We start from the raw sequence: 16194 nt of genomic DNA, 5'->3' as shown, positions 1-16194 counted from the left end.
GGGGAACCTGATTCAGAGTTTTGTATTGTAAAGGGTTTAGATATTTAGGTGTTTGATATTGTAAAGGTGCTTATATATTTAGGTGTTTGATATTGTAAAGGGTTTAGACATTTAGGTGTTTGATATTGTAAAGGTGCTTAGATATTTAGGTGTTTGATATTGTGAAGGTGTTTAGATATTTAGGTGTTTGATATTGTAAAGAGTTTAGACATTTAGGTGTTTGATATTGTAAAGCTGCTTATATATTTAGGTGTTTGATATTGTAAAGGTGTTTAGCTATTTAGGTGTTTGATATTGTAAAGGGTTTAGACATTTAGGTGTTTGATATTGTAAAGGTGTTTAGATATTTAGGTGTTTGATATTGTAAAGGTGTTTAGATATATAGGTGTTTGATATTGTAAAGGGTTTAGACATTTAGGTGTTTGATATTGTAAAAGCGCTTAGATATTTAGGTGTTTGATATTGTAAAATGGGTTTAGACATTTAGGTGTTTGATATTGTAAAGGTGTTTAGATATTTGTGGTGTTTGATATTGTAAAGGTGTTTAGATATTTAGGTGTTTGATATTGTGAAGCCGTGTTTAGATATATAGGTGTTTGATATTGTAAAGGTGCTTAGATATTTAGGTGTTTGATATTGCGAAGGTGTTTAGATATTTAGGTGTTTGATATTGTAAAGGTTTAGACATTTAGGTGTTTGATATTGTAAAGCTGCTTATATATTTAGGTGTTTGATATTGTAAAGCCGTGTTTAGCTATTTAGGTGTTTGATATTGTAAAGGGTTTAGACATTTAGGTGTTTGATATTGTAAAGGTGTTTAGATATTTAGGTGTTTGATATTGTAAAGGTGTTTAGATATATAGGTGTTTGATATTGTAAAGGGTTTAGACATTTAGGTGTTTGATATTGTAAAAGGTGCTTAGATATTTAGGCGTTTGATATTGTGAAGGTGTTTAGATATTTAGGTGTTTGATACCGCGTGCTGGCCTTTAGACATTTAGGTGTTGATATTGCGTGCCGCGCTTAGATATTTAGGTGTTTGATATTGTAAAGGGTTTAGACATTTAGGTGTTTGATATTGTAAAGGTGCTTAGATATTTAGGCGTTTGATACCGTAAAGGTGCTTAGATATTTAGGTGCCTGATATTGTGAAGGGCGTTTAGATATTTAGGTGTTTGATACTGTAAAGGGTTTAGACATTTAGGTGTTTGATATTGCAGCCGCGCTTAGATATTTAGGTGCCTGATACCGTGTGCCGTGTTTAGATATACAGGTGTTTGATATTGCGTAAAGGGTTTAGACATTTAGGTGTTTGATACCGTAAAGCGCTTAGATATTTAGGTGTTTGATACCGCGAAGGTGTTTAGATATTTAGGTGTTTGATATTGCAAAGGGTTTAGACATTTAGGCGTTTGATACCGTAAAGGCGCCAGATATTTGAGGCGCCTGATACCGTAGCCGCGTTTAGACATTTAGGTGTTTGATATTGTAAAGGTGCTTAGATATTTAGGTGTTTGATATTGTAAAAGGCGCTTAGATATTTAGGTGTTTGATATTGTGAAGGGTGTTTAGATATTTAGGCGTTTGATTACCGTGTAAAGGTTGACATTTAGGTGTTTGATATTGTAAAAGGTGCTTAGATATTTAGGTGTCTGATATTGTAAAGGGTTTAGACATTTAGGTGTTTGATATGTGCAAGGTGCTTAGATATTTAGGTGTTTGATATTGTAAAGGCGCTTAGATATTTAGGTGTTTGATATTGTGAAGGTGTTTAGATATTTAGGTGTTTGATATTGTAAGGGTTTAGACATTTAGGTGTTTGATATTGTAAAGGTGCTTAGATATTTAGGTGTTTGATATTGTAAAGGGTTTAGACATTTAGGTGTTTGATATTGTAAAGGTGCTTATATATTTAGGTGTTTGATATTGTAAAGGTGCTTAGATATTTAGGTGTTTGATATTGTAAAGGTGCTTAGATATTTAGGTGTTTGATATTGTGAAGGTGTTTAGATATTTAGGTGTTTGATATTGTAAAGGGTTTAGACATTTAGATGTTTGATATTGTAAAGGTGCTTATATATTTAGGTGTTTGATATTGTAAAGGGTTTAGACATTTAGGTGTTTGATATTGTAAGGGTGCTTAGATATTTAGGTGTTGATATTGTCAAGATGTTTAAATATTTAGGTGTTTGATATTGTAAAGGGAATTAATTGCTAGTGTTGATGCATCTTGTCTTTTCATATTTAACAGTGAGGATAATAGGATTGGTGTACACATATTTTTTGACAGGGTAGCCATCTTTAACTAAGACAATTTTATTTTCTAACAGGATGGTTGATCATTGGAATGGGTAACCTTCACATATTGTGATGGCAGTAAATTTAAGTGAGTTGAAGAAAAAGTTTGATGAGTATATTAATCATAAAAGCTTGTTCTATTTTTTAATTTAATGATTAATATATTTAGTTTAGTTTACAGGTTGTGACAGCCAAGGTGGACCAATAAGTCCAATGTTGTCCCGAAACGTTATGTATGTAACACTTTGGCTAACAGTCTCGCGTTACACAATATGATTTAAATCACATCATTCTTAGCCAGCCCATTACAGTTTTCCAGAAATAATAGTATATTACCCTTTCAACAAAACCTTGTTCGCCGTATCTCAGTTGTGATATTGAGGGAAAGGCCTCGTAAAATAAACAAGGTATTGAAAAATGCCAGTGGATACCCTTCTTACCGAAAACTCCTAATGGGCCAGTTAAGGATAACAAACACTTTTTCTCCTAATATTTATCTAATCTACAAGTGGTAATTTCTTTCAGCACAGTTCCTGTATATAACTGGAATTATAATTCGGAAATTTCCATTTACATTCTTAAGTCTAATTTTAACAGCTCTTGCTTATTAATATACACTTTTATAAAGTGGTTTTATTAATATTATTTTTCAACATACCATCCCTAAATGTATGTAGTTAATACCAGCCTGACGGCAATGCGGAGGACTATGACTGGTTTGGGTGCGTTATGTTTTGGTTTCCAAATATGGGCGAGTGAAACTGAACCGGATCGGCAGGATCTCACAACCGCTTCTGCTCGCTTGCACGTGGCCTATTGTTCTGCACGCGCACCATCTTCAGATTTTATCTTAATGGCCAGATTTATTGTCATTTTGTCTCCCCTAACTCGGTGGTTTTCACTGTTTGTGTTTTTTTTTTCATTTCTGATGTAAAAAACGTAAGGACACATTTCTTTTTTCTGTAAATAACGAAGTGAGTTAATTTTCGCTTCCCAGTTTTTAAGCCAAACGACTTAATTAATAAATCATACATAAATGAGCTCTGTTCACTTGTTCCTACACATTTTGGTCCAGTAAAAATTCCCAACAGAAATAGAGTTATCTGAAGTTAAATCAACTTAATTTAATTAACCATAACTCACGAAATGAAATGATCTTAACCACAAAAAATGGCATAAAATATCCAATGAATTGTTTAACAGAATATATTATAAATTTACAACTGAATATAAAATCTTTAAATGATCACTTCACAAAATCAAACGTAAATATTCAAATATGCCTATGATTAATTTTTAAATCTTTAAACAAATATTTGCTCGATTTTGTTTATGCACAAAGTTGCACAATAGGTTATCCGTGCTCGACTAACTACATGAATCGAGCACCGAATATTAGCGTTTAGCTATGGAGGAAGGTTTAACAAAATTAATTTCAACCAGAAAGATATTCAGAGAGGGCATCGCTTGACCCGCAACGTTCTTGACTTTAGCAAAAAATACTTAGGCTTAAAAGCATAGCTTCACTTTCTATCTTCGTTTGTTACTGAGTTCTTGACCGTTTTCTCAAAATCCAAGTTTACCACCATTGTAACGAAAGAGGTTGACTTCCAGTATAACCTTGACTTTGAGATACGTTCAACATGTTTCTCAAGAACCTAACAGCATTAAAATACTCAAAAATTCGTTCATCAAAATGAGTTGTCACTAGTACAGGTAAGATCGCTTAATGAACTGATTACGAAAGCAGTTTGTCACTCACTGTTAATTAAGCCTACATTACTTCAAAAATCGTTACACAACATTGAGTTTCAATATTCAAAGATACAAGTGATTTTCAAAGTGTTAATTATTGTTGAAAAAGAACAAAAAAGCTTAGTATATAAGGGTCGGGCGTGTCTAAGAGGCTTAACGCACTGTACTGTGGTTCCCAATGTTCGTTGTTCGTGCTTTGATGTAAAATCGTGCTCCACGTCTTTAGGGAAGTAGGAGCGTTATAAGAATGACTGTCGAATCCTGCTGTTTTATAAGTGTAGGAGTTGGCGGTGGATGATTGATAAAATCTGGAGATGTGGAGTGGTTCACAAAATCTTGTGAAACTGCTACACATTCGACCTTATGAATAGTGAATAAAATATTTATAATTGAATTTTAATTTCTCTTACATCTATAAAAGAGTTGAATACGTTAATACGGTTTTGATATGCCTGGCAAGACATGTGACAAGCATAACCGATATAAGGACGTGGCAGAACGGTATGTATCAGAACTACATTTTGATATCGCTTGGAAGTTATGTTAGTAATGTGCTCCTCACCTGAAGACAGTGATAAGTTGGATGTTTACAATGCTAAAATCTGAAGTTGCGCTAAACAGAAAAAAATAGTTTTAGTGTAAGTTTAAACTTTCAACTGAAAATTAAAATGCGGACATTTTAAAATAGAATTTAATGAACAGGCTATTATAGGGTAATAGTTAAGAGGGTGTGCCTGTAGGTTTATCAAAATCGGTAGTTACTTTGGGCGGAAACTTTCAAAATAAAACTGCTTTCTTTCTAACATCTCTTCACGAAATTGCTGGTCTGTGAAAGTACAACTTTTAGGAACCGTAATTGTACTTGTTGCAGAAAATTATTCACCAGAAAATAAAATATAATAATGACATGGCTAGCGCTAAGCTGAATGAAGATTTCATTTTGAATATTACCATCAGAGATTCAATTTAAATTGAGCGTTAAAAATAATGATAAGTGAATGGAGGAAACCTGATTGACCGAGAAATTGAATTTGTAACCATTTCAGATCCATTCTCTCAGTTACTTTTTTACTTCATGTGAGAATTTAAACTACTTTAGACATGATTATTTGATGTATCGGATTACTTGATAAAAACTGACAAATAAATGTAACCTGTTGTTTTGTTTACTATTCCTCAGGCAGAACTAGTATCATTATCAGTGCGACAGTTAGGTTTAAATCGCATTCAAATTATAAATACTACGTTAGGCTTAACTCGCATTCAAAGTATAAATACGACTGTTAGGCTTAACTTACATTCAAAGTATAATTACGACTGTTAGGCTTAAATTGTATTCAAAGTATAACCACGACCGTTAAACTTAACTCTTATTCAAAGTATAAATACGCTTGTTAGGCCTGCCTCGCATTCAAAGTATTAATACGACTGTTAGGCTACACTCACGCCGAAACCATAAATATTTTGTTTTGTTTATTCTGCATGCTCGGTGATAAATAATAAGCAAACTTGAAAACGGACAACGACGTTTAATGTTGTTGTATTAATAATGGGTAGCACCTCAGTGGCTCAGTGGTATGTCTGCGGACATACAACGCTACAAACCTGGTTTCGATACCCGTGGTGGGCAGAGCACAGATAGCCCATTGTGTAGCTTTGTGTTTAATTCAAAACAACAATAATAATGGGTATTCTTCCCAGGTAAGTTAATATGGAAAATCTACTGCAATGGCATCTATACATTGATCATAAAAACTTGGGAGTTCACGGTTTTAAAATACATTATAAAAATATTTAAGTTTTGTTTCTTTAAGTGTAAAAGCGAAACCTATATATATATCTGCGCTTTACACACAGAGGGAATTGAATCCCCACATTTAACTCATCAGCACGCAGTCATTTGGGAATGAAGCGAAAACGTTTTAGAAGAACCACATTTACCATTAAGTTGCTAACTTATTTAATATGGAGAGTACTTTTAAATTAAAATAATTAATTTTCTAAAACCTGACTCAGTTTTCCAGAACGATTATGGTACTCAGGTAAAGACTGATCTGAAACTAAACTTGACTGTTAGGTTCCAGTTATACTGTAAGTAAGGTTCCAGCTATCGTATCATTTAAAGTTGACATATTTGGCCTCAAACGTGAATGAAACATTCTGCAGAAAACTACCATATCATAAGTCTAAATGGTATTATATATAGTTAATACAACACTGGAACATCATACCAAATGTATCAATGGTACTATATATAGTTAATACAACACTGAAACATCATACCAAATGTATCAATTGTACTATATATAGTTAATACAACAGTGAAACATCATACCAAATGTATCAATTGTACTATATATAGTTAATACAACAGTGAAACATCATACCAAATGTATCAATGGTACTATACATATTTAATACAACACTGAATCATCATACTAAACGTCTAAATGGTACTATACATATTTAATACAACACTGAAACATCATACCAAACGTCTAAATGGTACTATATATAGTTAATACAACACTGAAACATCATACCAAACGTCTAAATGGTACTATATATAGTTAATACAACACTGAAACATCATACCAAACATCTAAATGGTACTATATATAGTTAATACAACACTGAAACATCATACCAAACGTCTAAATGGTACTATATGTAGTTAATACAACACTGAAACATCATACCAAATGTATCAATGGTACGATATATAGTTAATACAACACTGAAACATCATACCAAACGTCTAAATGGTACTATATATAGTTAATACAACACTGAAACATCATACCAAACGTCTAAATGGTACTATATGTAGTTAATACAACACTGAAACATCATACCAAATGTATCAATGGTACTATATGTACTTAATACAGCGCTGAAACATCATACCAAATGTATCAATGGTACAATATATAGTTAATACAGCGCTGAAACATCATACCAAATGTATCAATGGTACTATATGTACTTAATACAGCGCTGAAACATCATACCAAATGTATCAATGGTACAATATATAGTTAATACAACACTGAAACATCATACCAAACGTCTAGCCCGTCATGGCCAAGCGTGTTAAGGCATGCGATTCGTCATTTGAGGGTCGTGGGTTTGCATCCTCGTCGCGCCAAACATGCTCGCCCTTTCAGCTGTGGGGCGTTATAATGTGATGGTCACTCCCACTACTCGTTGGTAAAAAGAGTAGCCCAAGAGTTGACAGTGGATGGTGATGACTAGCTGCCTTGCCTCGAGTCTTACACTGCTAAATTAGGGAAGGCTGGCGCAGATAGCCCTCGAGTAGCTTTGGAGCAATTCAAAAATAAACTAACCAAACATCTAAGTGGCACAATATATAGTTCGTAAAGCATAATAAATTTGTCACATAGTCCTTTAATAGATTTCATTGCTGAATTAATGCGATATGTAAGAGAAAAATTATTGATGTGAAATATTTATGTTTTGTTACTAAAGTTGAGTAGGAATAATGTATTACCATTATTATTTTCAACCGCGGTATAGTGGCTCGCAGAACGTTCTTTCGTTTTCAAGTACAAACGTTTAGCTCATATCTCCCTCACCTCTCGACCAATCTGAAAACTGATAACAGTTTTGTGCTCAGAATGTCAAACATTTCCGATTGATGCATTTTATCACGCCCAAGGTCTCGTAGATTAATTTACACTAATCCTGCCTTAGAGAATTTCAATTTGAGGCTGGCAGAGATGTTGATGAGTAGTAAATTTGAATATGGATACTGCTGGTACACAGTAACATATCTGATAAAAAAGGGTAAAAAAAGTGTCTAATGTATTAATTTAATCTAATTTTGCCCAAAATAATTCCAGGTACTACGGCTATTACGGATTACTTCTTGTTTTGACAGTTAGTGTAGGATTTGAGTATTTTGTGTGATGACAAACAATTGTTCATCCGAGGTGCTGCAAGTATTGAGGTAAGATTTAAAACATATAACACAAAAAACGGAAATTTTCTCTTACTTCAAAACATGTGCGCTTTTATTTATTTATAAATTGTACTGAAGTCAAAAATAGACGCCAGGGGAGTTCACCTAGTTTCTATTTACGAAATAGATCCCTTTATCACTGTAATGCGTAGTTTCTTGAATCCGAACTCATGGTTATTTTATTTACGCAAGTATTTAACAGCCATGTATTTATGCCCTACATGGCCACGCGGTTTGAGCGATCGACTCGTAACCTGAGGGTCGCGAGTTCGAATCCCCGTCATACTAAACATCTTCGCCCTTTAGCCATGAGGGTGTTATAATGTGACAGTTAATTTTACTATTCGTTGGTAAACGAGTACCCCAAGAGTTGGAGGTGAGTGGTGATAACTGGCTGCCTTCCCTCCAGTCCCTCTACATTATGGACGGAGAGCGCAGATAGTCCTCATGTAACTTTGCACAAAATTCAAACGAACAAAAATCAAATGTTGTATTTTTATTGAACCACCACAGAATACATATTATTTCAATTATCTGTGGACCATATTTCTTGAAACACCAGAAACCTGTCTTAACATTTGATCTTAATTTATTCTCTTTTAATCCAAGATTATGTCTTGAAATATATTTAATTTCTGAATCTATATATATATAAAATTTCAATGTAGTTCCGTTGTCTCAGTCTAATGTTTATTGTTTTCAGTTTCTTGTGTCTTTCTCAAACTTCCCACTGTCTTTAAAGCCAAGATAGGAAGTCCATAAATATCTGTTTTACGTTTATGACGAAATATGATCGTCCAAACACTGCTATGAAATTTATAGACGTTGAATTTTTGGAACATATATGCTTCGTGAGTACATTTCCATTTGACAATTTATGGCGATTATATGAATTTAATAATAATTTCTTCTTCGTTTATATTTTTATGTACTAGTTCGTTCTTTAATTTCTTGTGTTTTTTTGTGTTATTATTTTTTTTTTTTTTGTATTTAGTGTTGAGCTCGTGAGGCCTAACAGTCGAAAGACAACATTCCAACACGCGTTTCAGGACGTTTAAGCGCGGCCACCTTCACCATGGTTGGACAGAATTCCTTGCTACCTTTGACACTTCCGAATGATGTGAGATAAGTTACAGAAACGAAGCGTGGTTAGAACAGTAGGGGAAATAACAAACGAAGTGAAAGACTGGCGCCAAAAAAAACCAACGAAAAACTAAGTAGTGAACAGATAATCAAAGCAAGTTTTCACCTTTCACAGTAAGTTTGTTTGTTTTTGTTTGTTTGGTTTTTCTACGAAAGGTGAGAGATAAGGTGTACAACACCCAACGTCACGGTAAGTCCAACCTGAGTGTGAACTAAAGAAATAGTAAGAGAAAATTCTAATTTCTCATCTGTCAGTAACAACTTACTGTTTACAGGATTCCAGCAGAGGGCTACTTAGCACCCAGCATGGCTGACCCTTAAGGTTTCGCCTCACCAATCATTTTTTTTTTGTTACTGTAGAATATATAGTCGATGATTAATGACTAACGTTATTGTACTTCTCCGTCACTGTCCGCCTCAATTACCCCTCACCCTCACCCCCACCCCTACACACACCCTCACAAAAACTTTTGAGTCTATTTCAAGGAATTTACTGCCTTTTGGCACTCGTTCGTAAGAACAGTAATGTCTAGTAACGATATCCTGAATTGTGTAAAAATGACAGTAACGGAGAGGGAAGGTGTCCCCTTAACTCATTTGGCATGCAAGTAATTGGTTTTATTCCAGCAGTTACAAGTTCTCACGTAAAAACTGGTGCCAGTGTAGGTTGGATCATCGCAATATTCGTGGTTACTCATCAAAGGGATTGTATTCAGTTCGATTACAATTGCCACAAAAAAAAACCAAAAAACAAGTGTACGGAGTGCACGTTTTGTCATGGTACTGATTACATTGTTACAATGTAGCATGTCTTACTCTATCATCTCATTTAAAGACAATAAATTGATTTGGGCGTGGCAGTGTTTCGTATCTGATGATGTCCCCAAAAAGAAAAACTTTAACTCGATGCTAGAGTAATTGTTTTCTGTTTGGAACTTCGTTTTAAAGTCGATTTTTAGGCCTAGATTAAGAAAAATCATTGTGTTATCGCTCTGAGTATAATGATCTGAAATGTTAATATATTCTTCTGCATCGTAAAACAATCAACTTATACAGTTAGGTTTTGAAGGTTTTTAAAATTAGTAAGTCTGTGTGCTTACAACAGTAAAAATCAGGTTTCGATACCTGTGGTGGGCAGAGCACAGATAGCTCATTGTATAGTTTGCTGTTTCACAAAATCGAAATCAAGACTATGATTTTAAGAGATGCAGGTTGCTGTCATATTTATTATTTTCTTCAGCTGTTGGAATACCTTGTTAGATTAGATCTGACAGACAGCTCAGTTTCATTTATTTATAACTCTCGAATCTGCCATATAAGCCTATCTGTTCAAGCGAGACTAGAAATTAAAACGGTAGCAATCATATTTTAAGAAAGGGAGAGCCAACATATTGTACATTCACCTCAAGCCTCCGACCGACTGACTATCTTTTACCTTGTTTACACACGTTTTCATGGATTCGCTTTTGCATCTGAATAGAAAAATGCCTAGAGAAATAAACAGGTGGGTTTCAGGGTAACAACATGTGTTGACAGGTCGTGCATCAAACTTAAACGAGCTTTCACAGCAGGCTTTTATAGCGCAGTGTCCATTACAAAGTGCCCTATTGTATGGATATATCTTTTGGTAATAGAATGTAAGATAAAGTGGGTGATTTATCACGTGACTATAACCTCGCAGAGAAGAATGTTTTGATTATAACAAGGTTTTTACACACGATTAGTTACAGCCAGATTACAACATAATCTTTAGAATAAGAATTACCATGAACCTTGAACTTCTGTTTAATACACCAAATGTTTTCAAAACTGAAGCACAAAAACTCCGTTTCTTGGGCCAGATATTAATAATGTCTTAGTCATTCCTTTCTTAAGTGGAAAGGAATATCTTAGTTCATCCTACAGTAAGCTGGTGGGAATGTCTTGGTTCATCCTATAGTAAGCTGGTGGGAATGTCTTGGTTCATTCTACAGTAAGCTGGTGGAAATGTCTTGGTTCATCCTATAGTAAGCTGGTGGAAATATCTTGGTTCACCCTAGAGTAAGCTGGTGGGAATATCTTGGTTCATCCAACAGTACGCTGGTTGGAATATCTTGGTTCATCCTATAGTAAGCTGGTGGGAATGTCTTGGTTCATCCTATAGTAAGCTGGTGGGAATATCTTGGTTCATCCAACAGTACGCTGGTTGGAATATCTTGGTTCACCCTAGAGTAAGCTGGTGGGAATATCTTGGTTCATCCAACAGTACGCTGGTTGGAATATCTTGGTTCATCCAACAGTACGCTGGTTGGAATATCTTGGTTCATCCTATAGTAAGCTGGTGGGAATGTCTTGGTTCATCCTATAGTAAGCTGGTGGGAATATCTTGGTTCATCCAACAGTACGCTGGTTGGAATATCTTGGTTCACCCTAGAGTAAGCTGGTGGGAATATCTTGGTTCATCCAACAATACGCTGGTTGGAATATCTTGGTTCATCCTATAGTAAGCTGGTGGGAATGTCTTGGTTCATCCTATAGTAAGCTGGTGGGAATATCTTGGTTCATCCAACAGTACGCTGGTTGGAATATCTTGGTTCACCCTAGAGTAAGCTGGTGGGAATATCTTGGTTCATCCAACAGTACGCTGGTTGGAATATCTTGGTTCATCCTACAGTAAGCTGGTGGGAATGTCTTGGTTCATCCAACAGTAAGCTGGTGGGAATATTTTGGTTCATCCTATAGTAAGCTGGTGGCAATATCTTGGTTCATCCTACAATAAGTTGTTGTGAATATCTTGGTTCATCCTGCAGTATGTACTCCATCGGCCAAGTTTGTTAAATACAAAACCGTCAGCCTATCTTAAACTACAACAAGCTTAATAGTGTAAGTCAACATTCGAAAACAGAAATGTTAATAAAATATTTCGATATTTTACAAGTCGATTAGCATAGATTATGAGTTCTTGGGAATGTTATTACTCACATCTAGTGACGTCAGGAGCTGCAGTGTTAAATATTTGACAAGTGAACTGATTTAGTTCTTCGCTTCTTTTAGCGTTTATTAATTAATTAATTATTTATTTATTATTAATATCAGACTTAAGTTTTCTATTTTACAAAACATCAAATAGCAGTTTCATGGTATTCTTTTCACACATATTTCTTTGTTTTCTCCAGGTGAAATGGTTCTAATAATTAACGTATCAATAAAGTTAGAGTGTGTACCTTACAAATACCTAATGGTTGTAATGGTTATTACTGTTTTGAATTAAGCACAAAGCTACACAATGGGTTATCTGTGCTCTGCCCACCACGGATATCGCAACCCGGTTTTAGCGTTGTAAGTCCGCAGACATACCGTTGAGCCACTGGGGAGCAATGGTTATTGTATTAATAATTTTACATCTGCAACATACTAGAGTGTGTATCTTTCAATTAGCTACCTGACTACAAGAATTACTTCACTTGATACATCTGGTATATGTAATGCGTACTGATAAAGTGACTCTGGTATATGTAAACTGTATTGATGTACTGACTCTGGTATATGTAACCAGTACTGATATACTGACACTGTTATGTGTAACCTGTACTAATATACTGACACTGGTACATGTAATCTGTAAAGATATACTGACTCTGGTATATGTAACCTGTAAAGATGTACTGAGACTGGTATATGTAACAAGTACTGATGTACTGACACTGGTATATGTAACCCGTACTAATGTACGGACGCTAGAAAATGTAACCTGCGCTGATGTACGGACACTTGTATATATAACCTGTAAAGATGTACTGACTCTGATATATGTAACCTGTAAAGATGTAGTGACTCTGATATATGTAACCTGCGCTGATGTACGGACACTTGTATATATAACCTGTAAAGATGTACTGACTCTGATATATGTAACCTGTAAAGATGTAGTGACTCTGATATATGTAACCTGTAAAGATGTACTGACTCTGGTATATGTAACCTGTAAAGATGTACTGACTCTGATATATGTAACCTGTAAAGATGTAGTGACTCTGATATATGTAACCTGTAAAGATGTACTGACTCTGGTATATGTAACCTGTAAAGATGTACTGACTCTGGTATATGTAACCTGTAAAGATGTAGTGACTCTGGTATATGTAACCTGTATTGATGTACTGACTCAGGTATATGTTACCTGTAAAGATGTAGTGACTCTGGTATATGTAACCTGTATTGATGTACTGACTCAGGTATATGTAACCTGTACTGATGTACTGACTCTGGTATATGTAACCTGTATTGATGTACTGCCTCAGGTATATGTAACCTGTAAAGATGTACTGAGACTGGTATATGTAACAAGTACTGATGTACTGACACTGGTATATGTAACCCGTACTGATGTACGGACGCTAGAAAATGTAACCTGCGCTGATGTACTGACACTTGTATATATAACCTGTAAAGATGTACTGACTCTCATATATGTAACCTGTAAAGATGTACTGACTCTGGTATATGTAACCTGTAAAGATGTACTGACTCTGGTATATGTAACCTGTAAAGATGTACTGACTCTGGTATATGTAACCTGTAAAGATGTACTTACTCAGGTATATGTAACCTGTATTGATGTACTGACTCTGGTATATGTAACCTGTAAAGATGTACTGACTCTGGTATATGTAACCTGTAAAGATGTACTGACTCTGGTATATGTAACCTGTATTGATGTACTGACTCAGGTATATGTTACCTGTAAAGATGTAGTGACTCAGGTATATGTAACCTGTATTGATGTACTGACTCTGGTATATGTAACCTGTAAAGATGTACTGACTCTGATATATGTAACCTGTAAAGATGTACTGACTCTGGTATATGTAACCTGTAAAGATGTACTGACTCTGATATATGTAACCTGTAAAGATGTACTGACTCTGGTATATGTAACCTGTAAAGATGTAGTGACTCTGGTATATGTAACCTGTATTGATGTACTGACTCAGGTATATGTAACCTGTAAAGATGTACTGACTCTGGTATATGTAACCTGTAAAGATGTACTGACTCTGGTATATGTAACCTGTAAAGATGTACTGACTCTGGTATATGTAACCTGTAAAGATGTAGTGACTCTGGTATATGTAACCTGTATTGATGTACTGACTCAGGTATATGTAACCTCTAAAGATGTACTGACTCTGGTATATGTAACCTGTAAAGATATACTGACTCTGGTATATGTAACCTGTAAAGATGTACTGACGATGTAAGACAGACAAAGACTAATCCTACATCCCTGATGTCAACCAAGGTAACATTTACTGATACTGGATTGATGGGTTGTATTGATATATAATAAAGATATAAGAAATGTTACAACATCTATGATATACAAATAATCATGTAATCTGGAAAACAAAATGTATAAATTTATATTTGATACTTTTCGGTGATAAAAGAATTTGCGAGGAAATTAGAAACTGTGGAAAGAAACACAAGATAAAACGCTCTTCATATTAAAATCAGTTTTTAACAAACACGAAAAGTAAGTTTGGGGCGGGATTACAGTGATGGTATGGTGTCAGTTTTCCATTTTTTATCACTGATTGGTGCTTGAAGAATAAGTGGTAAACCTATCCCAAAGATGTTTTGATGTTTTACTTATCCAAGCATAAAAAAAATATCCGAATGAAAACCTTGACAGTAGCTAATTTGGGAGAATAGAGGTGATCGTCTAAAAGTTTAACAAAGTTGATAAAAGTTGGCGTCAAGTTGATAGGATGTGGAAGGGGAGATGTTATCACCCCCCTCGACACAACGTAGATATGCTTTACAATGCTTCTCGAACTTCGGTGATCCTAGGCCTACTACTGTCTGTCAGCAAGGCGCGACGACGTTTCTAAATTGGACTGTTTCAATCACGTGTACATTCTCAGCTGATATACATCTGTTGATAAGGGTAACCATGGTACGCCCACGTTCTTGTAGAGAGTTCGTAACTGTGCGTGTCCTGGGTGACTAAACAAACCATCAGTTGAAAAAATATATAAAATGATATGAATATAGAAAAATTACTTTTCTCCAAAGAAACATAATAAAACCAGAAAAATCCTGTTTGGAAATGTGTAATATCTATAGTGTTAAGCCTAGAAAACAACTAAACACGACAGAACCAGAAAAAACAACCTGCCTATAAAATGTAATATTTGTATAGTAAGTCTGAGAAACAACATAATAGTGTAGAACCAGAGAAACAGCCTGCCTATAAGGATGTAACATCTATATAGTAAGCCTGCAAGACAGAAAAAAACACAAAGATTTAATATCTTCAATAACGCTCAGAAGATAAAACCGTTAAAACTAAAACAAAAAACTGTGCTACAATCAAATTAAATCATAGCTTATGGTAATATGAATGGTTGTCATATAAAAATCTGAATATGTGTCAATTTTGTTTGTTTTTCGAATTTCGCTAGCCATCCCTAATTTAGCAGTGTAAGACTAGAGGGAAGGCGGCTAGTCATCACTACCTATCGCCAACCCTTGGATCACTCTTTTACCAACGATCAGTGGGATTGACCGTCAAATTATAACTCCCTCACGGCTGAAAAGTCGAGCATCTGGCCGTGCTGGGCCATGTATGGTAGTAAAAACGTTTTTATCGGATCCAGACAAATTAAATCGGAAGACATGATAATAAATGTTGGCCATAAAATTATGTTTTATAACAATGTATTGAATAAACTATGTTTTATAAGAATGTATTGAATAATCTGTTTTTATAACAATGTATTGAATAAACTTGCTTTATAACAATGTATTGATAATCTGTGTTTTATAACAATGATTGAATAAACTCTGCTTTATAACAATGTATTTAATCTGTGTTTTATACAATGTATTGAATAAACTCTTTTTATAACAAATTATTGAATAATCTGTGTTTTATAACAATGTATTGAATAAACTCTGTTTATAACAATGTTTTGAATAATCTGTGTTTTATAACAATGTATTGAATAAACTCTGCTTTATAACAATGTATG

Source organism: Tachypleus tridentatus, chromosome 2 (assembly GCF_004210375.1).
Source record: "Tachypleus tridentatus isolate NWPU-2018 chromosome 2, ASM421037v1, whole genome shotgun sequence".
NCBI classification, from domain to species: Eukaryota; Metazoa; Arthropoda; class Merostomata; order Xiphosura; family Limulidae; genus Tachypleus; species Tachypleus tridentatus.
Note: the sequence above shows the minus strand (reverse complement) of the source record.